At 41.5% G+C, this 24,559-nt stretch overlaps 1 protein-coding gene across 4 annotated transcripts in view; it reads right to left on the bottom strand.

Moving 5' to 3' along the window:
• PALM2AKAP2 (PALM2 and AKAP2 fusion) overlaps positions 1–24,559 on the bottom strand; it is a 348,527-nt gene that overhangs the window by 211,945 nt on the left and 112,023 nt on the right. The gene's annotated exons all lie outside the window — the stretch shown is intronic.

The raw sequence follows: 24,559 nt of genomic DNA, 5'->3' as shown, positions 1-24,559 counted from the left end.
AGTCATCATGTGACCTGATTTGATTTTATGACTGTTTTATGACAGTCATAAAGTAAATCATTGTAGTTGTTAAGCAAGCCCTATGGTCATTAAGCAAATCTATTCTTCCAAATAGGTGTTTTCGGTATAAAGTTATTTCAATTTGTATAATTACCTATGTCATCTAAGTGATTAAATAAATCCAACAAAAGCAAGTTAAAAACCAAAATATAATCATATAAAAACTAGCTGTATTCTATTTAAAGTAAAAAAACCATGATAGCAGCAGAAACCATCCTTACATCAGCTGAACATAACCACTATAAGGGCTCCCTAGCAGCGTCAGTTTTTCCATGGAAAGCAATATAACTGTGTCTTCAAGGGCTTTTTCCTAAAGGCTGGGAGGGTGTATATGTATATGTATCCAAGATTGACCTCTCCAGGTTCCTTAGAGGTCAGTAAGGGGTGTGCATAAGTGCACCAGTGTGCCTTCCGTCCCCTGTCCAATTGTCTCTCCTTATCTCATTTATCTTTTCTTCCTTTCAAATATGTTCACCTATACTTTTATATCTTTTTTTCTATTCTTTTCTTTATTTATATTATTACATATCTATTCTCTTCAATGTGTATTATGCATTGGACAAAATAAATAAAAAATAAATAAATAAAAATAAATAAAATAAATAAATATGGGAACTAGGTTTCACAGATTAAAAAACAGATATCATGGTTATAATTTTTTTTTCCTGAAAAAAAGAAAACTTATGTAGTTGGTCTGAGGAAAGAATGCTAGATATTTACTAATTTTGGTGACGTCTGTTCATTTTGAAATATTCAAATTAAATGTGTAGCAGCACTTTCTTTTCAAAGCAGTAACATCCCTCTTCAAAACAAATGCAGTTATATTCCCTTTTATGGCTATATTAAAACATTTTCCTTAATATATGCTTAAGCAAAACATATATTCCAGAAGGGTCCATATCTCAGACCAAAAACTATTATTAAAAGGCATCAGCAACTGTATTCTAAATACTGAATACTATTAAAAAAGCATATTTAGCTAGGTTAAATGAATAGAAGATAGTTTATTAGATCTCTATGATTTTAAATGTAGTTTTTTTGTTAGCCCTGTTCTGTAATTAAAATTAATCGCCCAGATTCTAAATTTTTGATGGGGTTTTCCTAAGCATAGTCCCTTTGGCATGGAGCTACAGTATTTGGTGAACCCAAACAATGCTTACAGAAATTGTCAGAAAAGTTAGACTGCTATCACAATCTTAATTTTAATTACTGAATTAATATCACCATCGCAATGCCTCATTTCTTTTAATATAATGCAGAAGGGCATCTAGTGGTCACTAATATTATAGCAGGCATCATTAAAAGTCATATGTGCTGCATTCATAATAGTAATGAACCTGAATATTTAATCTATAATCATTTGACCAACAATTGTCACTTATAAATAATGTGACATAAATAAAATAACCTGTCATTTATTTTATTTTATTGCTTTCTGTCTACTGTTTTGCTTATTTGTTTTGTTCCAGATATAGTTAAAAAATAATGAATTGCTTAATTAAATTAAATTGAGGGGTCAAAATATGCCATACAAAATAAACAATCACATTTTACATAGAAAGATGAAATGGAGAATTCCTTTCCTAGATGTATAGAATTGTCTCAGAAGTTGAACATGGCTTATTCTGACCAGTTTGTCTTCAGTCTCAGAGGAAATATTGCTTTCGTTCAAGGGGCTGTTCTACTTCTCTGAACAAGAACCATGTGAATATGAATATTTTAATACACACTTTAGGACTATAAAGCACCTAGGTATGCATCCATATAAATGTACTTCTTAGCAGAACATAACTGAAACACAATGAGTTGGAATGTCGATCAAGGAGTTGTGAATTAATGGACTCAAATTACATTCAAATAAAAAAGTATGCCAATGTGGCATTCTATTTTATTTTTTTTAGAAAAAAGTTTATTGAATTTTTTAAAAAGGAGGGAAAAGAGGGGGAGGAGAAAGGGGGGAAAGGGGAAAATATACAGAAAAAAAGCATAAAACACATAACGGGATAACATAAGAAACTTGTTCTGCCGGCGTATTTCAATCACCCGTAATTACAGGGTAATTAGTCCAGGAAGACACACACCATACGATAAAAGGAAAACCCAAAAGTTTTTATAAACAGAAAAACAGAAACAGCTCCCTTTTTAAATGTCAAAGGGATTTTCTGGTACACACAAGGCACAGGTTAAATGCAATCCAATTGCTTACCCAATAACTGGGAAATTGAGTCCAATTCTAAAGTCCAGAGAGTCCACACACAATCTTGACCAGCACAAAAACCATGATCTTGACGAAACAATGAATCAGATAAACTGCCACAAGGCTAAACCAGCACGCTGTTCTTTTTATCTGTAGCACTAATTACAGCAGCCCCACCCAACCACAGGTGGCCTCATTTGCTCTTGTAATAATCCTTCAGTTGTTGTCTCCTATGCATCACTCTGCGCATGGATGGATGTGTCATTAATTCTTGTTCAGAATCCAAGGATGATACACATGATTGATCTCCTCCTGAGCTGTCTGCCAAACTCCCCTCTTCCCTGTCACTCACGCTTCCTTGGTCAGAGGAGGCTTCGTCGGCAGATTCCATCAGGAGCAAAACAGGCCTGCTGCATGTGGATGTTTCCCCCACATCCACCTGCACATTCCTTGGGGCAGGAGCTGGGGCCAGAGCTAACCACAACAGAAACTATACATATTAAGGTAGAATAATAAACTATACATAATGAAATAGCATCTCTATTCAAAGTTGAGCTTATACAAATATAATAACATAACTTCAAATCAGATATATATACGAATTCAAAAGTGGTTTGGGTTAATTAACTGTAGTAAGGTGTGAAGAAAGTGCTGAGAGATGTATAGGAAGGTAAGATTTGAATAGGGGAGAGAGGGGAGAGAGGAAAGCCTGCGAGGTAGCAGGCAGTTTTAGGTTAACGTATGGTAGTTGTATATGATGAAAAAGAAAGAGTAAATTTGTAAAAGTTTGCAGGAAGAGATAATTGATTAATAATGATGGCTCAATATCAATAGGATTGAGTTCAGACAGTCTATGAAACCAATGTTTATTTAGTAATTTAAAGTGTATGTAAACGGTATTGAGTTTTATCATTACAGCGTGGTCTGTTATGAAATGGAAACGTGCGTTTGGGTAGTTTCTTAGTTCTTATTTGTAGTTGTTTCATATTTTTTGTTGGATAACCATCGGTACCACTTCTCCCAATGTGGCTTTCTAAATACACACCAGCACATGCATACAGAATTGAAAAGGAAATTCCAGTGCGCTTTGCAAGAATCAGAGCCTGGCATGAAACCACATTAAAAACCACTTGGCACAAATGACTGAACAACACAGGAAAGAGACTGGTACTTCGACCTCTTCAGTACTTGGTAGGTGAAAATGACCAAATCAAACATTGCACTGAAAAGTTGTACTTAACAACAAATGAAACAATGAAAATGGATGCATTCAGAGCAGGAAATAAGAATAGAGTACCGGTAGTCCTCAACGTACGACCCCAATTGAGTCCAACATTTATGTTGCTAAGTGAGACATTTGTTACATGAGTTTTGCCCTATTGTCCGACTTTTCTTGCCACATTTGTTAAGTGAATCGCTGCAGTTGTTAAATGAGTAACGCGGTTGTTAAGTGAACCTGTCTTCCCCATTGACTTTGCTTGTCAAAAGGTCACAAAAGGGATCAAGACACTGCAACCATCATAAATAAGAACCAGTTGTCAAGCATCCAAATGTAAATCACGTAACTACAGGGATGCTGCAACAGTCGCAAGTGTGAAAAATAGCCATAAGTCACTTTTTAAAGTGCTGTTGCAAATTTGAATGGTTACTAAATGAACTGTTGTAAGTCGAGGACTACCTGTATCTTTTTCAATTTTGCCAGAAATTCTTAGGGCTTTTTTCTTTGCTTGCCCCTTGTTAAGGAGTGTGCGGAGCTATCTCTAAATAGTCAAAGATACACGTACACAGAGGAAACATGGAGATCTTGCAGATATCCAGCTGATAGCCTAGAGATGCAAGTAATAATCAGTAATACAAGCCAGATACATTAATTGTATAAAACATTATTTACTTTAGGAAATATCTTAGTCAAAACATTCCTAGTCATATACAGTTAAATCAGTCAATAACTGTCAATACATATACTGTACAATACTATAAAACCTACTTTTCCAGCCTACAAATACATAAACCATAATTTGAATACACAGTTCTTACTACAGCATAGTCACAAAGACAAAACAGAGTGGCCGAAAGAGGGAGTGTCATGCTTCTGGCTCCCTCTTATGGCAATCTGTAACACTAGCTCTTAAGGCAATAGTGTTCTAACACATATAAGCATACATTGTTGGTTTATTCTATATATTGCCAAACCCAACTAGTTATATACATAGTATTAACACCCCTAACCTTTCTGCCGGGTCTTGGCACGAGCCTCTAATTAAATGCAAAAGTAGCCAGAACAGACACACACACGGGAAAAGTCAACAATACTTTCTTTATCCACAGAAAAATAGAAGCAAAACCCTCTTTTTGTAGTCAAAAGGGCTCACTTGTAAAACAAACAGACTTGAAGGCAGTGAAATAACAAAAAAACAAACAAACTCAAAGCAATTAACAAGTAACTGTGAAGTCGTCACAGCTACTCTCCTTCAAACTTCGTTTAACTCACATGGTTAACTTATGATTTACTTTCTTTATCCACAGAAAAATAGAAGCAAAACCCTCTTTTTGTAGTCAAAAGGGCTCACTTGTAAAACAAACTCAAAGCAATTAACAAGTAACTGTGAAGTCGTCACAGCTACTCTCCTTCGAACTTCGTTTAACTCACATGGTTAACTTATGATTTATGTTCAGAGTCCAGATATCAAAGCACAGGGTCCTTGGAGAATCCGAAGAGTCAAGGCAAATCCACAATCACAAACAGATAATCTTCCACACTGAGAGGCCAGCACGCTGCCCATTTATCAGCAACCCTAATTACTTGAACCACACCCAACCACAGATGAACACTCTTATCTCTTGTAATACCTCCGTAGCTGCTCTCTGCTATTCATGGCTCTTCGCATGCGTGGGTTTGTAACTGCTTCCTCATCAGAATCCAGCGAAGATAAGGAGGATGAGGAATGGCTTCCTCCTGGGCTGCCTGCCAAGCCCCCCTTCTGAGGGTCCCATTTCACAGTCACTCCCTGCTTCCGACGATACTTCGCTGCCCGAAGCAGTCGGCAGTAAAATAGGCCTCTGAGAGGATCTAGGAGGATTCACCCACATCCACCCCCACAGTCCTTGGGGCAGGAGCTGGCCCAGAGCCAACCACAACACTAATCATGGCACAAACATGCCTCGACAACTACTTTTCTTCTCCTATGTTTTCAGGATGTAGATTACTCCCATGCCATACTGAGGCAACTTAAAATTCTCCTTAGCTGATCCAGTTTTAAAGTAGTTGTCAGGCCCAAGGTAAAAATGTGAATTCAAAGGCTGGCCTGACACAGTAAAAGAAAAAAAAAGTGGGGTTTTTTTTGAGAGAATATGCCAGGTAGCACACATTCTTTCACGCAGAATCTAAAGTAACTGAACACAGGAAGGAATTAGAAATCTCTGCATTGGATTTGTCCACATGATTGTCCTTGTGGGTGTGGGGATGGTAGATGAGCTTTTTGACCTGGATATAATCTTAAGGGACCTTAAGTTGGAATGAAGCATGTTGAATCTAATTTGGCTCTGTTAATAAATATGACTCTACGCTAAAGAAATAAGACGTGGAAGTTCATTTATTTTCTCAGATGTCTAAATTGTTCACCTGACAGTAGCGTTTGATCTCTTCTTGCAACAATTTTTTTTCCTTGGACAGGATTCAACATGCTTCACTGACCATGTGATTGATGGTCAGTGGCTGGGATTTGCCCAGCTCTTATTGGCCACTCCAGGTTGCTGTGGGCATTCCTCTCCATTCTGATTGCAGGGTATTTGCCAGTCTGGATAGGCTTGAGCTGCAGAGACTCTGGACATTTGGCTTCTGTTGTGGTTAGCTCTGGCCCAGCTCCTGCCCCAAGGACTGTGGATGTGGGGGAGACATCCACATGCTGCAGGCCTGTTTTGCCCCCCCCCGGTGGAATCTGATGATGAAGGCTCCTCTGACCAAGAAGACATGAGTGACAGGGAGGAGAGTGTGGTAGACAGCTCAGAAGGAGATCAATTCTCTAGCTCCTCCTTGGATTCAGAACAAGAGTTAATGATACAGCCATGTATGCGGAGAGCGATGTATAGGCAACAACAACTGAGATATTATTATCAAAGAAAATGAGGCCACCTGTGGTTGGGTGGGGCTGTGGTAATTAGTGAGGTAAATAGCATCCTGTGGGTTTGGCCATTGTGGAGGATTATCAGATCGTTGTGTTTCATGACTGCTTTACTGACTTGGACTTTTTGTGTGCTGATTTTTCCCTGCTTTGAAAGTAAACCAGAGAAAGAAGAAGGACTGTGAATTGCCTCACAGCTGCAAGCTAAGTATCACAGAACTGATAAGGGACTTGTACAAATTACCAGTTTGTTTGGAGACCAGTGCTCTTTCCTATACCAAAAGAGGGCTTAGGTTCTTCATTATAAAGAACGTTGTTTTGAATTTTCAAACGTGTGTGTGTCTGAAATTTATACCTGTGAATTTTTGGGAGGATTCTACCAGAGAGCCCGACAGAATAGCTTCTACAAAGATTTCTGCCTCATAAATGCTTGACTAGCACTTGCCACATTGCTTGTCATGTCTTCCTTAGAGGCCTTTTCTGTGAGTGCTAATTCTGTTATGCAAAACATTGATTTCAATTGGGAGAGATTGCTGGGGAGGGCCAGCAATCAGGACCGGGATTACAATAATACAAAAGCAACATGTCTCTGATTAATTGGAGAAATCATTAACATGACAGCACAAGAATTCTGACTAGCATTTTTCCTTTCAAAGGGACACTTATACACACAGTATACGCAATTTGAAGAAGTCACTTTGTTCCACAGTGTTCATAGAAACATAGAAGACTGACGGCAGAAAAAGACCTCATGGTCCATCTAGTCTGCCCTTATACTATTTCCTGTATTTTATCTTACAATGGATATATGTTTATCCCAGGCATGTTTAAATTCAGTTACTGTGGATTTACCAACCACGTCTATTGGAAGTTTGCTCCAAGGATCTACTACTCTTTCAGTAAAATAATATTTTCTCATGTTGCTTTTGATCTTTCCCCCAACTAACTTCAGATTGTGTCCCCTTGTTCTTGTGTTCACTTTCCTATTAAAAACACTTCCCTCCTGAACCTTATTTAACCCTTTAACATATTTAAATGTTTCGATCATGTCCCCCCTTTTCCTTCTGTCCTCCAGACTATACAGATTGAGTTCATTAAGTCTTTCCTGATACGTTTTATGCTTAAGACCTTCCACCATTCTTGTAGCCCGTCTTTGGACCCGTTCAATTTTGTCAATATCTTTTTGTAGGTGAGGTCTTCATTGGAGCAGGGCAGAAGTCCACCACTTTGGACAATATGAACCTGTCTTAACACCTGGATTTTTGCTTTTGCAGTGGCTACTATCAGCTGCTATATTCCTGTAGAAACATTTTATAAACCAAGAACAATGCTAAACTGCTGTGCAAGGCCACCAGAAGAATCAGTGTGATTACGTTCTCCAAGCCAGTGTTGTCCCTCTGATTCTGCACACATAACTTAAAAAGAAAAATCCACATTATCTGGCTTACACAACAGACTATGAATCTCATTTTTTTTTAAAAAAAAAACTGTGCTGGAACTGTCTGACAGGTGGCTAAGCTAGCAAGACTTCAACAGCTGTCGGCCAGTGGAAAATTCTGTGTGACAAACAGCTTGCTAGCCCATGATCTGCAGCTTGCCAGCTTACACTGATTTAATTCTTCACATTCCCCACTACCAGCTAAGCATTGTTAGTGTTATTTCTTTCTCCTATACATGAAAAGCAGATTCAGACAACTATTTATTTATTTATTTATTTATTGGATTTGTATGCCGCCCCTCTCCGGAGACTCGGGTGGCTAACAGCAACAATAAAGCAGTGTACAATAGTAGTCTGATGTTAGAAATAATTAAAAGCCCATTAATATATATAAAAAAACCATACATACATACATACATACCATGCATAGAATTGTAAAGGCCTAGGGGGAAGAGGGTCTCAATTCCCCCATGCCTGACGGCAGAGGTGGGTTTTAAGCAGCTTACGAAAGGCAAGGAGGGTGGGGGCAATTCTAATCTTTGGGGGGAGTTGGTTCCAGAGGGCCGGGGCCGCCACAGAGAAGGCTCTTCCCCTGGGTCCTGCCAAGCGACATTCTTTAGTTGATGGGACCCAGAGAAGATCCACTCTGTTCAATACTCATCTACCAATTATGAGCCACAGATAGGGGTGGCATATAAATCCAATAAAGAAGCAAGCAAGCAAGCAAACAAAAACGTATGCAATAAAAGCACACAGACAGATGGATATTCCCACTTTCTTAGGTCAGTTTACTAGGTACACAGGAAAGGACTCTATCTTGTGTTGCTTCAAAGCTGTGTGTTACTTCAGGGGCTCTGCTTAGACTTACTACTTAGCCCCCCCTCCACTGCTCCTCATTTAAGATCCTTTTAACAATTTCTTCCAATATTTCAATAGATTGCTTTCTTACCTTTTACGCTTTACCTTAGAGAGGCCCCCTGCATTTTTTGAGCCAATAAGCAATTCAAGTTCTGCCTTTGAGCTAAAGGTATTGAGAGCATAAAAAATGAGTCCTGTTGGATCATAGCAAAGAATTAAGCAATCCAAGCATCCTGTTTCCCTCTGTGTAATCCACAAGCAGGGTCTTTGTGTTTACAAATGGAAAACTAATACTCTGAATGCAGGATACGTTTCCCAGTCTAATTACCCAAGGCTGTTAGGCACAGTAACTGAGAAAAAACCCTAATGTGCATTTATATTTATAAAAGTACTCAAACTAAAGTATAACACCGATAGCGAAAATACACACATATAGGAACTAATTAACTACTGTAACAGAGATTTCATGTTAACTATGAAACAGTTTCACAGAATAAGTCTCACTAAGACAAGCGTGGACAACGTTTTCAGCCAGAGACCAACTTTATTTGAAAATTAAAATCCAACTTCCCAGATTTTGAGATATGGGGGAATATCTATCACCAATGTATAGCCAGTTTGATGTAGTAGGTAAAGGCACCAGGCTAGAAATCAAGAGACCATGAATTTCTCAAATAGTGGGGCGGGTCCCCCTCGGGGAGCGCAAAGTGATATGACCCTGGGGAACATGCTTTTTTTTGCCGCACCGAACAATAGCACACAGCACAGAGTAGGATATATGAAGTGCATATAACAAACCCTTAAGGGACACCATGGAAAAATATTTAACAGGGATAAAAAGAAATTAGACAAACGTTAAGTCTCCCGAAAGCTAAGATGAAGAAATATGACAAAGCGTATGTAATGCTTGGCTTTATTGTGACTATGGTGGGAGACGAGGAAAGACTGGTATGTTTACTGTGTCTAAAAATGTTGGGAGGGGACAGCAAAATAAATTAAGGTGTCACTTAAACACATTGCACCCCAATCACGCTTATAAGCCACTTGAGTTTTTTCAGCGAAAACGTTCTGAATATTGCAAACAATCTTCTCGGTGGAGAGTTGGGGGGGGGCACAAAATGTTTATTTCTTCCTGGGGAGGGGCATAACAGAAAGTAATTGAGAAACACTGATCTAGTCCCACCTTAGGCATGGAAGCCAGCTGGATGGCTTTGAGCTGATCACTCTTTCTTAGCCCATAAGATCAGGCCTGTGCAACAAGCCGGTCAGTCAATTCCTGCCATAGTCAATGAATCAGCACTCGGTTGCTCTGAAAAAAATGGACCCTGCCCTTGCAGAAAAAAGGCTAGGAAGGGGGAAAAAATTACTACTACCAGGAACAGGACGGAAAATGTTCAGCTCCTTTTATTTTGATAGCAATGAAGTGGAGATTAAATGCATTTACAGTATTTTATACCATGGGAGAAAGAGCAGAAAAACTATCCTGCTCAACTTCACGTGGTGCAATTCCTCAGATACATTTTGGATGTGTATCTTGGGACCACCTAATGGGGTAACATCCAAGTATCTTTATGTTATGTCTGTGTCAAATGGTGCTTATAACAAACCACCAATGGGCTATTAAACATTTCCCTTTACATTTCTATTGTGTTTCTTACATAATACAGTGGTACCTCAAGATACGAACCCCTCGTCTTACGAACAACTCGTGATACGAACCCGGGGTTCAGAAAAATTTTGCCTCTTCTTACGAACTTTTTTCGAGTTACGAACCGGTGTTCGGAGACTGCTGGGAAGCCGCGCGACTGTTTTAAAAGGTGACAGCTGGGCGGCGGGGCTTCCCAGAAGCCTCCCGAACGCCGGTTCGTAACTCGAACAAAGTTCGTAAGAAGAGGCAAAATTTTGCTGAACCCCGGGTTCGGTTCGGGGGGGTGCTGGCAAGCCCCCCAGGCCGGCTGTCACCTTTTAAAACAGCCGCGCGGCTTCCCAGCAGTCGCCGAAAGCCGTTTTTTTGCGGGGTTTTTTTTGGTTGCACGGATTAATTGACTTTACATTGTTTCCTATGGGAAACAATGTTTTGTCTTACGAACCTTTCGTCTTACGAACCTCCTCCTTGCACCAATGAAGTTCGTATCATGAGGTATTACTGTATTCTACAGTGTAAAAAATGAAATACTGACTTGAAAAAAATTATACCTGATTAAAACTAGGTAGCTAGTTGATACTAGATACTAGGTAGTTAACTAGATACTTAGGAAAGTGATTAGAAATAAAGCTTTCAAGGTTACAACATGTGTGTGTGTGTGTGTACACTTTCAAGTCAGTTTTGACTTCTGGCGTCCTGGCAAGATTTCAGCAATGGTCTGCCCTTGCCTCCTTCTTAGAGCTGAGAGAGAGTTCCTGGCCCAAGATCACAGAGTTATGTCTAGGCAAGGGTTTGTTTGTTTGTTTGGTTGGTTGTTATTTATTTATTTATTTGATTTGTATGGCTCACAACATAATAAAAAAGAATATACAATATCAAAACTTAAAATCCAATTCATATAACTAACTACTCTAAAAACCCTGGAACATTAAAAACCATTCATTCATATTCAGACAACAAGCATACATCACATTCATCAGCCGGAAGCTAGCGTCTAGTGACCCCAGGCCTGGTGGCATAGATGGGTTTTCAAGTTCCCCATCTCTGGCGCTATTGGTGAGCTCCCGGAGACCGTCGCAGGCAGGCGCACATCTGGTGGGTGGACACAGGCATGTCAGTGCAAGATTCGGCTTCTGTGCAAGCGCCAGAAGTGAAATCTCATGCAAGGATGCTCTTGGTGCAAGATTTCGCCCATTTTTGGAGAAAATCGGCCAAATCTCGTGCATACGAACATCCTCGCGCAAGATTTTGCTTCGGGCACATGCATAGAAGTTGAATCTCATGCGGACACACTCGTGCACGCGTCAGGGATGCAGTGATGCGTGTGCATCTCCATTTCCGCTACCACAATATAGTGTGGTCCGTACCAGGTGCAAACCACTACTGCTTGTGACCTTTGCAGCATTCTCACAATCATGTGATCAAAATTCAGATGCCTGGCAGCTGATTCATATTTATGACAGTCGTAGTGTCCCAGGGTCATGTGATTTCTTTTTGCGACCTTCTAACAAGCAAAGTCAGTGGAATAGCCAGATTCACTTAACAACCAGTAACTTAACAACTGCCATAATTCACTTAAACAACCGTAACAAGAAAGATCATAAGATTGGGCAAAACTCACTTAAAAAATGTTTCACTTAATAACATAAATTTTGGGTTCAATTGTGTTTGTAAGTAGAGGATTACCTGTACTTGTACAGTGGAACCCCGACATAAGAGCTGCTCTACTTAAGAGCAACTCGAGATAAGAGCTGGGAGGGGAGAGATATTTTTGTTCTACTTACAAGCCCAAATTCGAGATACAAGCGCCAAGGAGCTGTCTCCTGAAGCCAAACGCTAACTTCCGCGTTCGGCTTCAGGAGACAGCTGCGAAGCGGCGCGCGTGTTTTAAAAGGTTGCAGCCGGCCTGGGGGGCTCGGGGGGGGGGGTGCTTGCAGCTTTCTTTCTTGCTCTTTTTCTTTCTCTCTTTTACCTTCCATTCCTCTATTTCTTCTTTTCTTTCTCCTTCCCACCTTCTTCCCTCCCTCCCTCCCTCCCTTCACTCATTCCTCTCTTACTCTCCCCTTTCATAAGTTTCCTTGCTTCCTTCCTCTGTTCCTGTCCCTTCCCCCTTTCTTTCTTTCTTTCTTTCTTTCTTTCTTTCTTTCTTTCTTTCTTTCTTTCTTGCTTGCTTGCTTGCTCTTTTTCTTTCTCTCTTTTACCTTCCCTTCCTCTATTTCTTCTTTTCTTTCTCCTTCCCACCTTCTTCCCTCCCTCCCTCCCTTCACTCATTCCTCTCTTACTCTCCCCTTTCATAAGTTTCCTTGCTTCCTTCCTCTGTTCCTGTCCCTTCCCTCTTTCCTTCCTTCCTTCCCACCCTCTGTCCATTCATTCACCCATTCCTCTCTTGATCGCTTAAAGCCGGTCCCTGGTGCAAAAAGGGTTGGGGACCTCTGTCCTACAGGATTGGGTGGCAGAGAAGTTGAACATATGTAAATTTAAAAGTTTAAGAAAGTTTACAAGTTAAGTGAAAGAAACTTCATTATTCATTTATATGTACATATACATTTCTTCATTAAAAACATGTCTTTCTGCATAATTTAGACTAACTTTGTGAGTTTTTTGAGGGCTGGAACCAATTAAAATTATTTACATTAATTCCTATGGGGAAAAGTCATTCGAGATAAGAGCTGCTCGACTTAAGAGCCCAGGTCCGGAACGAATTAAACTCGTATCTCGAGGTACCACTGTATTAGATATACAGTGATACCTCATCTTACAAACCCCTTGTCATACAAACGTTTCAAGATACAACCCCGGGGTTTAAGATTTCTTTGCCTCTCCTTCCAAACTACTTTCACCTTACAAACTCAAGCCACCGCCACTGGAATGCCCTGCCTCTGGACTTCTGTTGCCAGTGAAGTGCCCGTTTTTGCGCTGCTGGGATTTCCCTGAGGCTCCCCTCCATGGGAAACACTACCTCTGGACTTCCATGCTTTTGCAATGCTGCAGCGAATCAGGTGCTTCGCTGGCAATGGAAGTCCGGAGGTGGGGTTTCCCAGTGAGGGGAGCCTCAGCGAAATTGCAGCATCACAAAAACACGGAAGTCTGGAGTTGGGGTTTGAGGACTTCCATGTTTTTGCGATGCTGCAATTTTGCTGAGGCTCCCCTCACTGGGAAACCCCACCTCCGGACTTCCGCTGCCAGTGAAGCACCTGTTTTTCCAATGCTGGGATTCCCCTGCAGAATCACAAAAACACGGAAGTCCAGAGGTGGGGTTTCCCACGGAGGGGAGCCTCAGGGGAATCCCAGCAGCGCAAGAACGGGTGCTTCGGCTGGCAAAAGGGGTGAGTTTTGGGCTTGCACGCATTAATCGCTTTTCCATTGATTCCTATGGGAAACATTGTTTCATCTTACAAACTTTTCACCTTACAAACCTCATCCTGGAACCAATTAAGTTGTAAGACAAGGTATCACTGCAATTGCATTTTCAAAGCAGCTGCAAGGTGAATCCTATAATTGACCTTGGTTGATTTGGAAAATGCTAAGCAGGGCTGAAACTAATTAGTACTTGGATGGAGAATTTCAGAAAATGTCAGAGCAGAAACTGAAAGAAAGCAACAGTAAATCACTTTCTGTATTGTTCCAAGAAAACAACACCAACCTCTCCATGAAATCATGGGAATGTTTAATAGGGGGGAAAAATCAATCAAGCACACACGACACACATACACGAACATGATAATCATAAAATCTGCATGAGTGAAATGTAGGAGAAAACAAAGGCAAATGGTCCCCCCCCCCCTCTTAAGAACCATTTGTTAAAAACACAATAGAATAAAACTTGGAAACCTATGGGTAGTTGACTGAATGCAATGCATTGCTTGAAATTCTGGAACACCTAAATTCTGATGTTTCGTTATTGGAGAATGGAATGCTCCAAAAGTTGAGAGGACGTGTAGCAAATAAATAAACGCAGTGAAACCAGGAAGAAGACTGAAAGAATGTCATTTTGAAGCAATTCAAAGGAAGCAGCAGCAGAGGGAGTTGGATGTGCATACCTAAATGCTTCCTTGGTTTGTAAAAGTACAAAGGAGAGGAAGATACACAATTGTCTATTCAGTTAGGGACTTCGGTGAAGTTCAGGTTCCCCTGCCCCTTCTGAGTTGGGCTGAGTTTTGCAGCTCATTTTCATTTCCACAATACAGTAATGGATCAAAATGAACTTCTTCTAAGTGGATTTTCTAACAACACAGCCCAGATTGTACTGAATGTTTAGCAAAGTGCTGCACAATGCTGTTTCCAATATGACCCAGTCATTCTGAAAGTCACCAGGAAAGTTATATTGTAAAGATAAGGAAAAAACCTCCACAAAGACTTGACTTTTAGTTTTTGCTCAAAATATGTCAGATGAAAATTTTGGACCTAGCTTCCGGAAGACTTTGACTGATAGTTGAGTTTTATTTATTATCATTAGTGGTTAATGTACTATGCCAAGATTTGCTGCCCATCAGGTTCTCAGCTTACCTAACTTTAATAATATCAATAATAATATAGAAAGCTGGTATACTGCAAACTGAAGTACTAGCCCTTAATCTTCATTTTAAAAATATAAATCAATTTTAACATTTTAAAGAATAAAGGCACACTATATTAACTATGCAATTTGGAGTTGATGTTGAAAAAAAAAATATTGATATGAGGAAACACGTACGATTCTGATTCCTATTATTTACACATTGGGGGTGGCTAAAAATTTAACTTCAATTTTGCCCCAAACATACATGATTTTTTAAGAAAGGAAAAGCTCTCTACTGATCTCCAGATCTGTTTTCCCCAATTAAATCAACTAAATATGAGCCAGCAATGTGCAGTGGCAGCCAAGAAAGCCAATACAATCCTAAACTGCATCAAAAGAGGGATACAGTCTAAGACTAGGGAGGTACTAATACTACTCTATAAAGCCCTAGTTAAACCACACCTAGAATACTGCATTCAGTTTTGGTCACCACACTACAAAAAAGACATTAAAACTAGAGAAGGTGCAAAAGAGAGCAACCAGGATGATAAGGGGACTGGAAACTAAAACATACGAAGAGGTTGCAGGAACAGGGCATAGATAGTCTAGCGAAGAGAAAGACCAGGGGAGACATGATAGCAGTCTTCCAATACTTGAGGGGCTGCTACAGAGAGGAGAAGGTCAGGCTGTTTACCAAAGCACCCAGAAAGCCAGATAAGGAACAACAGATGGAAGCTGACCAAAGAGAGATTTAACCTGGAAACAAGGAGGAACTTTCTAATGGTGAGAACAATCAACCAGTGGAATGGCTTGCCTGTGAAGGTTATGAACGCTCCAACGCTTAAGACTTTCAAAAAGAGATTGGACTGCCATTTATCTGGGGTGGGGTAGGGTTCCTTCTCGAGCAGGGGGTTGGACTAGATGACCTACAAGGTACAACTCTAGTTAGTAAGTAGGTAAGTAAATAAAATAAAATAAAAGATGGATGTAAAACACTAACACGATGTACGTTTTGAATTGAAGACACTTGTTCATCCATAGACCCATCCTCCAGTATCTTAAACTTTATCTTAAACTTAAATCACAACAATTAGAATTGTTATTATTCTAATGCTTGATCGTGAACAAGATACCAGTGAGTCTGCTGTTAATTTCTGACATTTGGCTTGAGGTTCTGACTCTTTGACATTCTTCAGATTCACTGAACTACCCCTATGACTACATCAATAGTCCCTCTGGTTTATAGAAACCAATATTTCCAAAGTGGTCTCAGCTCAACCATACAGATGAAGATTATACAGTAATACCTAGTCTTACGAACTTAATTGGTTCTGAAATGAGGTTCGTAAGGTGAAAAGTTCATAGGACGAAACATTGTTTCCCATAGGAATCAATGTAAAAGCAAATAATGCATGCAAAACCACTTTAAGGTTTAAAAAAAAAGCGGCAAGCAGACAAAGTGAAGGCTAACGGAGTGGAGACAGACAGCGAGGAGAAGTGAGGAATGGAGGTCCTAACGAAGGCTAACGCTGCCCCAAATTTCTCCCAAATCGCTCCCCCAAAAGCTTCATATCTTGCCCCAAATCTCTCCAAAAACCGCTCTCCCAAAAGCTTCATTTCTTGCCCCAAAAGCTTTTGGGGGAGCGATATTTAGAGAGATTTGGGGCAAGATACAAAGCTTTTGGGGGAGCGATATTTGGAGAGATTTGGGGCAAGAATGAAGCTTTTGGGAGAGCGATTTTTGGAGAGATTTTCGGCAAGAAATAAAGCTTTTGGGAGAGCGATTTTTGGAGAGATTTGGAGCACGAAATGAAGCTTTTGGGAGAGCGATTTTTGGAGAGATTTGGGGCAAGATACCAAGCTTTTGGACTGGTGATTTTAGCAGCGAGATGGGGTGAAGGAAGCAGCAGGCTAGGGGCATTTTGGCAGCAGGATGGGGTGGCTGTGAGGAGCAGAGGAAGTGGAGGGCTAAAGGGGAAAGTGGCAGGGAAATGGGGCAGCTCCGGCATTCCCCGCCTCAGGTGCAAGCAAAAGGAGGCGGGGAATTCTGGCGGGGAATTCCCATTCAAGCAAATGGGAAATCCCAGTGGTGACAGGGGAATCCCTTCGGCAGTCAGATAGCTCATGCGCAGTAGGAGAGCCCACAGACCCGGGCTCAGGTTCGTAAGACGGAAAGGGTTTTTAAGACGAGGCAAAGAAATCTTAAACCCTGGGTTCATATCTTGAAAAGTTCGTATGACGAGGGGTTCGTAAGACGAGGTATCACTGTACAATGCATGCTGACCATATTCCTTATGTTTATTAGATGCATACCCTTTATCCCAATCTTCTGCCTCTGAGAAAGAGAGAGTTTCATTCATCTGAATACAAGCATAGCCTTGCTTTTTGATCTCCTGGCTGAACAGAGGGAGGTCAGGAGGAGGACGAGGTGAAACAGAAAACTGTAAATGTTGGATCAATACAATCTTCTACACAGTCTCAATTACATGTTTCAGCAAATTGTATAACAGTATTAACATCTCTCCAAAATCTAATCAGAAGGAAGGCCCCATAAAATGTTGATTATATCATGCACACTAATAGGTATACATGTAGTGCATTCTAGAATCTAGATTAAACCTTTTGATTTCATAATACAGTGGTACCTCTACTTATGAATGCCTCTACTTAAGAACTTTTCTAGATAAGAACTGGGTGTTCAAGATTTTTTTGCCTCTTCTTAAGAACCATTTTCTACTTAAGAACCCGAGCCTGGAAAAATTTCCCAGGAAATTTGAGAGCGGCACGAAGGCCGGGCCATTTTCCTGCCATTCCCCCTTTAATCCCAGCCATCTCAGGCTTTTCTGGGCTGTCAGAGGAGCCTTTCAGTGGCACTTAAGAGGCTTTGGTAGTCCAGAGCGAACAAAGCATTTTCCTTTCTCTGAATGCTCGGAGGGAATAAACCTCTGCCAGCACCCAGAGAGAAGAAACGCTCCCTTCGCTCTGGGCAGCCAAGGAGTCACCACAGTGAAAGAAAGGTGACGGCTACAAAGTGAGTAAATGAGGAGAGGGAAGCCCTTCAGCATGGGAAGGAAAAGGCAGCATATAGCAGCAGCAGCAGCCAGTGTATGGGAGGCAATGCATGGGAGGCAGCCTCGCGCCGGGTGTATTGGAGGCGCGTGCTCCTCCTCGTTGCCTCAGAGTCCCTCTTTTTTTTTAAGCCTTAAAGTTTTGGATGTTTTTGATTCCTCTTGCCTCACCTTCTTCCTTCGGCAGCAATTCTCCTCCTCCTCTCACCAAAATTCCGAGCTTTTATTTCTTTCCTAATGGGTTTGCATGCATTATTTGCTTTTACGTTGATTCCTATGGGAAAAATTGCTTCTACTTAAGAACCTGATCACGGAAGGAATTAAGTTCTTAAGTAAAGGTACCACTATATTTTGATTTCAAGGTTTGCAACATCTATATAGGGAGGGGAGAAACACCACAAAATTCACCAAGTACAGCTCTGATTGTGCTCTGCAAAGCTTAAATGTAATTATAGTGATTATGCATTTCAACAGTAACGCATTATCTTCCTAGCTTTGCTGTAACACCTGAGAATAAATTTGATTTACTTGATAATGCACAGATGAAATGGGATTTCTGTTTCTGTTCTGTTTGTTGTTGTTGTTGTCCTTTTTCTTATGTGTGTGTTTCTTTTTCTTTCTTTCTGTTTTTTTCCTTTGCATTGTATTTTCTTGTTCTTTTTTAATGTAAACAATGTAATTTAAAAAAAAATGATTTCTATATGAAAACAAATATTTTATTTGTGCTCCTTTCAGCATCTGCATCAGTTACAGAGGGTGCTGATTGAAATTTGCATATAGTGATTATATGCAAAAGCAAATATGCATCTTGGAAGCCACTATTAATTAGTGCTTCTGACTAACTTTCAAGTTGGATAGAGAAATGTGCAGAAAAAAAGTTGAGAGATAAAAGAGGAAAGGAAAAACTAGAGCTTTTTCTTGCATAAAATATTTGGGGGGTTGCCACAGAGAGGAGGGGGTCACACTATTTTCCAGGGCACCAGGGGGCCAGAGCAGGAGCAACGGGTGGAAAGTAACCAAGGAGAGATTCAACCTGGAAATAAGGAAGAACTTTCTGAAGGTGAGAGCGATCAACCAGTGGAACAGCCTGCCAGCAGAGTTTGTGAACGCCCTATCACTTGACACATTCAAAAGAAAATTGGGCTGCCATTTGGTTGGGGTGGTGTAGGGTTTCTGCTTGAGCAGGGGATTGGACTTGATGACCTGCAAGGTCCCTTTCAATTCTAATAAACAAACAAACAAATAAATAAATAATAAATACACAAATAAATAAATGTTATAAAGTACTGAATTACAACTGAATTCATTACAAACTCAAAAGCTATAAATGTAATGATTGCAAACTATACTTTTCCTCTCCACATCAAAACTGCCATTTCTTAATTACTGCATTGGAGGCCTTTCTAACCCATAGGATCAAATAGCCATACTCCTTGTCATAACCACCACTGTTTGAGAAGATTCCTGGTTCTTCCTGCTACAGCTTTCGGTTTTTAGACTAAAGGCATGTTTATGTTTTCCAATTTATATACTGTACACCATGATGTGAGAGACCATAAAAAGATATATCTATGAGTGAGTACATCCATTCTGTGTATTCAAGATTAGTCTCAAATTCGACAATCTGCATACAGACAGGTGGCTGAATAATTAGCCTTGTGGTGCATTCAGAACAATCTAGAATTAAACACACTCAAAACTGTAGAAATGGTGGTAGATTTTAAGAGAAAATTTCTGATACTACCACCTCTTGCAATAATAGACAACATAGTATTAAAAGTAGAGACCTTCAAGTTTCTCAAGACTTAAAATGGACACCTAACATCAAAACCACCATAAAAAAGCACGACAAAGAATGTTCGTTCTGTGCCAACTCAGAAAGCTCAAACTGCTCAAGGAACTGCAGATTCAGTTCTGTAGAGGAATTATTGAGTCTGTCATCTGCACCTCTATAATTGTCCAGTTTGGCTCTGTAGCCAAACAATACAGACACAGACTTCAGAGGATAATTAGAATAATTACCTGAAAAACCAATTGCTACCAACTTGCGTTCCTTTAAGGACTTGTATACTGCATAAGTCAAAAAGAGGGCTGTGAAAATATCTACAGATCCTCACATCCTGGACATAATTTTTCAACATTTCAACATCTACCCTCAAAACGACGCTATAGAGCACTGCACACCAGAAAAACTAGACACAGGGACAGTTTTTCCCCAAATGCCATCACTCTGCTAAACAACTGATTCCGACAACAATGTCAAACCTTTTACTATTCTTCCTCTCATCCTTCCTATTATCTCTCTCCTTCCACTTATGACTCTAACCACGTTGCTTGTATCTTTACAATTTATATTGTTTTATTTGGTTCCTAGAATGATTTGATTGCTTATTAGTAACCTATGACTATCTCATTGGCCTTAATTGTTGTAGCTCATGATTCTTGAATGTATTTTCCCCCTTTTATATACACTGAGAGGATATGCACCAAAGACAAATTTCTTGTGTCTCCAATCACATTGGCCAATAAAGAATTGTATTCTATTCTAAATTTGCTCCAGGGTACTTAGCATATGCTTATCATACTTGAAATCTCAGGGCCAATGAGACAAATGATTGTAGTCTGGCTGCTGTAGTCCTCAGGCTATCTAATATCAGAGTTGTAAAGTTGTTCATGTAAGATATATACATATCTACAACGTTCTAAACTAATATATTTCTAATCTGTTTATATTAATCCAGGAAAAGATAGCTAGTGTTGACCACCCAGCATGATTGTAACATATAACCTAAGAGCAATACTCATGCCATTTTAAATATCAAAATAAACTCAGATATGTGAATTATCTGTATGATCACATGAATAAAGTAAGCTGAATTGACTATCATAATTATAAAAATAGAGCAAATCCAGACAAATATGATTAAAATTCACAATTGATTCAATATGGAAAATGATTCACTTTAATAGCACTTGACAAGCAATATGTGCTTTTGCCTCTGGTCATTTTTCCTTTCCCTAAATGTATACCCCCCCCTATCTCCACTCCCTCCCTCCCTCCCCCCTCTCTTTCTCTCTCTCTCTAGAATTAAAGTTGCCCTTAAAGCCAAATAATGTGTATGATGTACAGTTATTCTCCAAAGCACCAGAGGATAGAACAAGAAGCAATGGGTGGAAACTAACCAAGGACAGAAGCAATGTAGAACTAAGGAGAACTAAGTACTGCGACTGTGAATACCAAAACATATTGGTCAACTGTAGTACTACCTACCATACTCATCTTTTACTTATAAAACTATGCACTGGGCGATTCACTTGATCATATTATAACAGCTGAACCTATACGCACAATATAACAAATATGTGAAGGACAAGTTAATAAGGATCCATCAGAGAGCCAGGTATAGTGTAAGTTGGTACAGTGGTCAAACTACCAGAGTAGAACTGAAAGACTATGAGTTCTAGTCTCACTTTAGATATGAAGCCAGCTGGGTGACTTTGGGCCAGTCCCTCTCTCTCAGCTCCAGGAAGAAGGCAATGGCAAACAACTATCAAAATCTTGCCAAGAAAACCACAAGGAATGCTTACACCAGAGTTTTTCAAACTTGGCAACTTTAAGACTTGTGGAATTCAACTCCCAGAAAAGAATATGTTCTGCATACTAGGTAGTGTAAACTCAGGCATTTTTGTATGACTGACATGAAGTGTGCAGCAATCATACAGTCTTCAACTGATGACAGTTTGCTTAGTGACCATCTGAAGTGACATCGGCACTGTGACCGGGTTTCACAAGTATGACTGTTGCAGCATCCCCGTGTTCACATGATCAAAATTCAAACACTTGGCAACTGACTCATATTAATGACAGTAGCAGTGTCCCTGGGTCATGCAATCACCTTTTTGCAGCCATCTGACAAGCAAAGTCAATGGGGAAGCCAGATTAATTTAACAATCTTGTTACTAACTTAAAGTTGAAAAACTGTTAAGTTGATTCACTTAACAACTGTTGTTTAAAAAAGGTTGTACAAATCACTTAACGGTGCTGTTCAGCAACAGAAATTTTGGGCTCAATGGTGATTATTAGTTGAGGGCTACTTGCATTCAGTCTCAATAAACGTTTTAGAACACATGGTCATGCATATATAAGCATGATTATTATTATTATTATTTGGATTTGTATGCCGCCCCTCTCCGAAAACTCGGGGCGGCTCACAACAAGTGAAAAGACAATCCAATACATAATCCAATTAATTAAAATATTATAAATTTAAGAAAAACCCCTATACTAACATACACACACACAAGCATACCATATATAAATTCAACGTGCCCAGGGGAAGATGTTTAGTTTCCCCATGCCTGACGGCAAAGGTGGGTTTTGAGGAGTTTACGGAAGGCAGGAAGAGTAGGGGCAGTTCTGATCTCCGGGGGGAGTTGGTTCCAGAGAGTCGGTGCCGCCACAGAGAAGGCTCTCCCCCTGGGGCCCGCCAACCGACATTGTTTAGTTGACGGGACCCGGAGGAGGCCCACTCTGTGGGACCTAATCGGTCGCTGGGATTCGTGTGACAGAAGGCGGTCTCGGAGATATTCTGGTCCAGTGCCATGAAGGGCTTTAAAGGTCATAACCAACACTTTGAATTGTGACCGGAAACTGATCGGCAGCCAATGCAGACTGCGGAGTGATGGTGAAACATGGGCATACCTGGGTAGGCCCATGACTGCTCTCGCAGCTGCATTCTGCACGATCTGAAGTTTCCGAACACTTTTCAAAGGTAGCCCCATGTAGAGAGCATTACAGTAGTCGAACCTCGAGGTGATGAGGGCATGAGTGACTGTGAGCAATGAGTCCCGGTCCAGATAGGGCCGCAACTGGTGCACCAGGCGGACCTGGGCAAACGCCCCCCTCGCCACAGCTGAAAGATGGTTCTCTAATGTGAGCTGTGGATCGAGGAGGACGCCCAAGTTGCGGACCCTCTCTGAGGGGGTCAGTAATTCCCCCCCCAGGGTAATGGACGGACAGATGGGATTGTCCTTGGGAGGCAAAACCCACAGCCACTCCGTCTTATCCGGGTTGAGCTTGAGTCTGTTGACACCCATCCAGGCCCCAACAGCCTCCAGGCACCGGCACATCACTTCCACCGCTTCGTTGACTGGGCATGGGGTGGAGATGTAAAGCTGGGTATCATCGGCATATTGATGATACCTCACCCCATGTCCTTGGATGATCTCACCCAGCGGTTTCATGTAGATGTTAAATAGCAAGGGGGAGAGGACCGACCCCTGAGATACTCCACAAGGGAGAGACCTCGGAGTCGACCTCTGACCCCCCACTAACACCGACTGCGACCGGCCAGAGAGGTAGGAGGAGAACCACTGAAGCACAGTGCCTCCCACCCACAACCCCTCCAACCGGTGCAGAAGGATACCATGGTCGATGGTATCGAAAGCCGCTGAGAGATCGAGGAGCACCAGGACAGAGGATAAACCCCTGTCCTGGGCCCGCCAGAGATCATCCATCAACGCGACCAAAGCGGTTTCCGTGCTGTAACCGGGCCTGAAGCCCGACTGCTGGGGACCTAGATAATCGGCTTTTTCCAAGGACCGCTGGAGATGGAGTGCCACCACCTTCTCGACAACCTTCCCCATGAAGGGAAGGTTGGAGACTGGACGATAGTTGTTGAGTACGGCTGGGTCCAGGGAAGGCTTCTTGAGGAGGGGGCGCACAAGCGCTTCTTTATAGAGTGATGGAAAAACTCCCCTCCCCAAGGAAGCGTTGGTAATCTCCTGGGCCCAGCTCCGTGTCACCTCCCTGCTGGCCGAGACCAACCAGGAGGGACACGGATCCAGTAAACAGGTGGCGGAACTCACAGCTCCAATGGCCTTGTCCACTTCATCAGGTGTCACCAGATCAAACTCTTCCCAGACAGGTGGACAAGTACGAGCCCCAGTCACCTCGACTGACTTATTGTCAGTCGACTCTGTTTTACAATTGGAGTCGAGGTCAGCCCGGATCTGAGCGACTTTATCAGCGAAAAACATGTTAAACTCCTCGGCACTACTCTGCAAGGGCTCCCCAACTCCCCCCTGGTTAAGAAGGGAGCGGGTCACCCTAAACAGAGCGGCCGGGCGGGATTCCGCTGATGCAATCAAGGCGGCATGGTACGCGCATCTTGCCGCCTTGAGCGCCACTTTGTAAGTCTTAATAAAAGCTCTTACAAGTGTTCGATCAGATTCAGACCTGCTCTTCCTCCATCGCTTCTCTAGACGTCTCTTTTGGCGTTTCAACTCCCGGAGCTCCTCGTTGAACCATGGGGCTCTACGGGGTCTAGCGCCACGGAGAGGTCGCAAAGGCGCAATCCGGTCGAGAGCCTCCGCAGCAGCCGTATTCCAGGCCTCCGCAAGAGACTCCGCCGAACTGTGGATGAGTGCCTCTGGAATAACCCCAAGCGCCGTCTGAAAGCCCTCTGGGTCCATCAGGCGTCTGGGGCGGAACATCTTCATTGGTTCCGCCTCCCTGCGGGGAAGGATTGGAGCCAGGAAGTCAAGCCGTAGTAGAAAATGGTCTGACCATGACAAAGGCACTGCTTCTAAGCCCCTTAGTCTCAGACCATTGCTCAATTGCTCGGAAAGGAATACCATGTCAGGTGCGTGCCCCCCCTCATGAGTCGGACCCC

Source organism: Erythrolamprus reginae, chromosome 2, assembly GCF_031021105.1.
Source record: "Erythrolamprus reginae isolate rEryReg1 chromosome 2, rEryReg1.hap1, whole genome shotgun sequence".
In the NCBI taxonomy this organism is placed as follows: Eukaryota; Metazoa; Chordata; class Lepidosauria; order Squamata; family Dipsadidae; genus Erythrolamprus; species Erythrolamprus reginae.
This window is presented reverse-complemented; position numbering and strand designations above follow the sequence as displayed.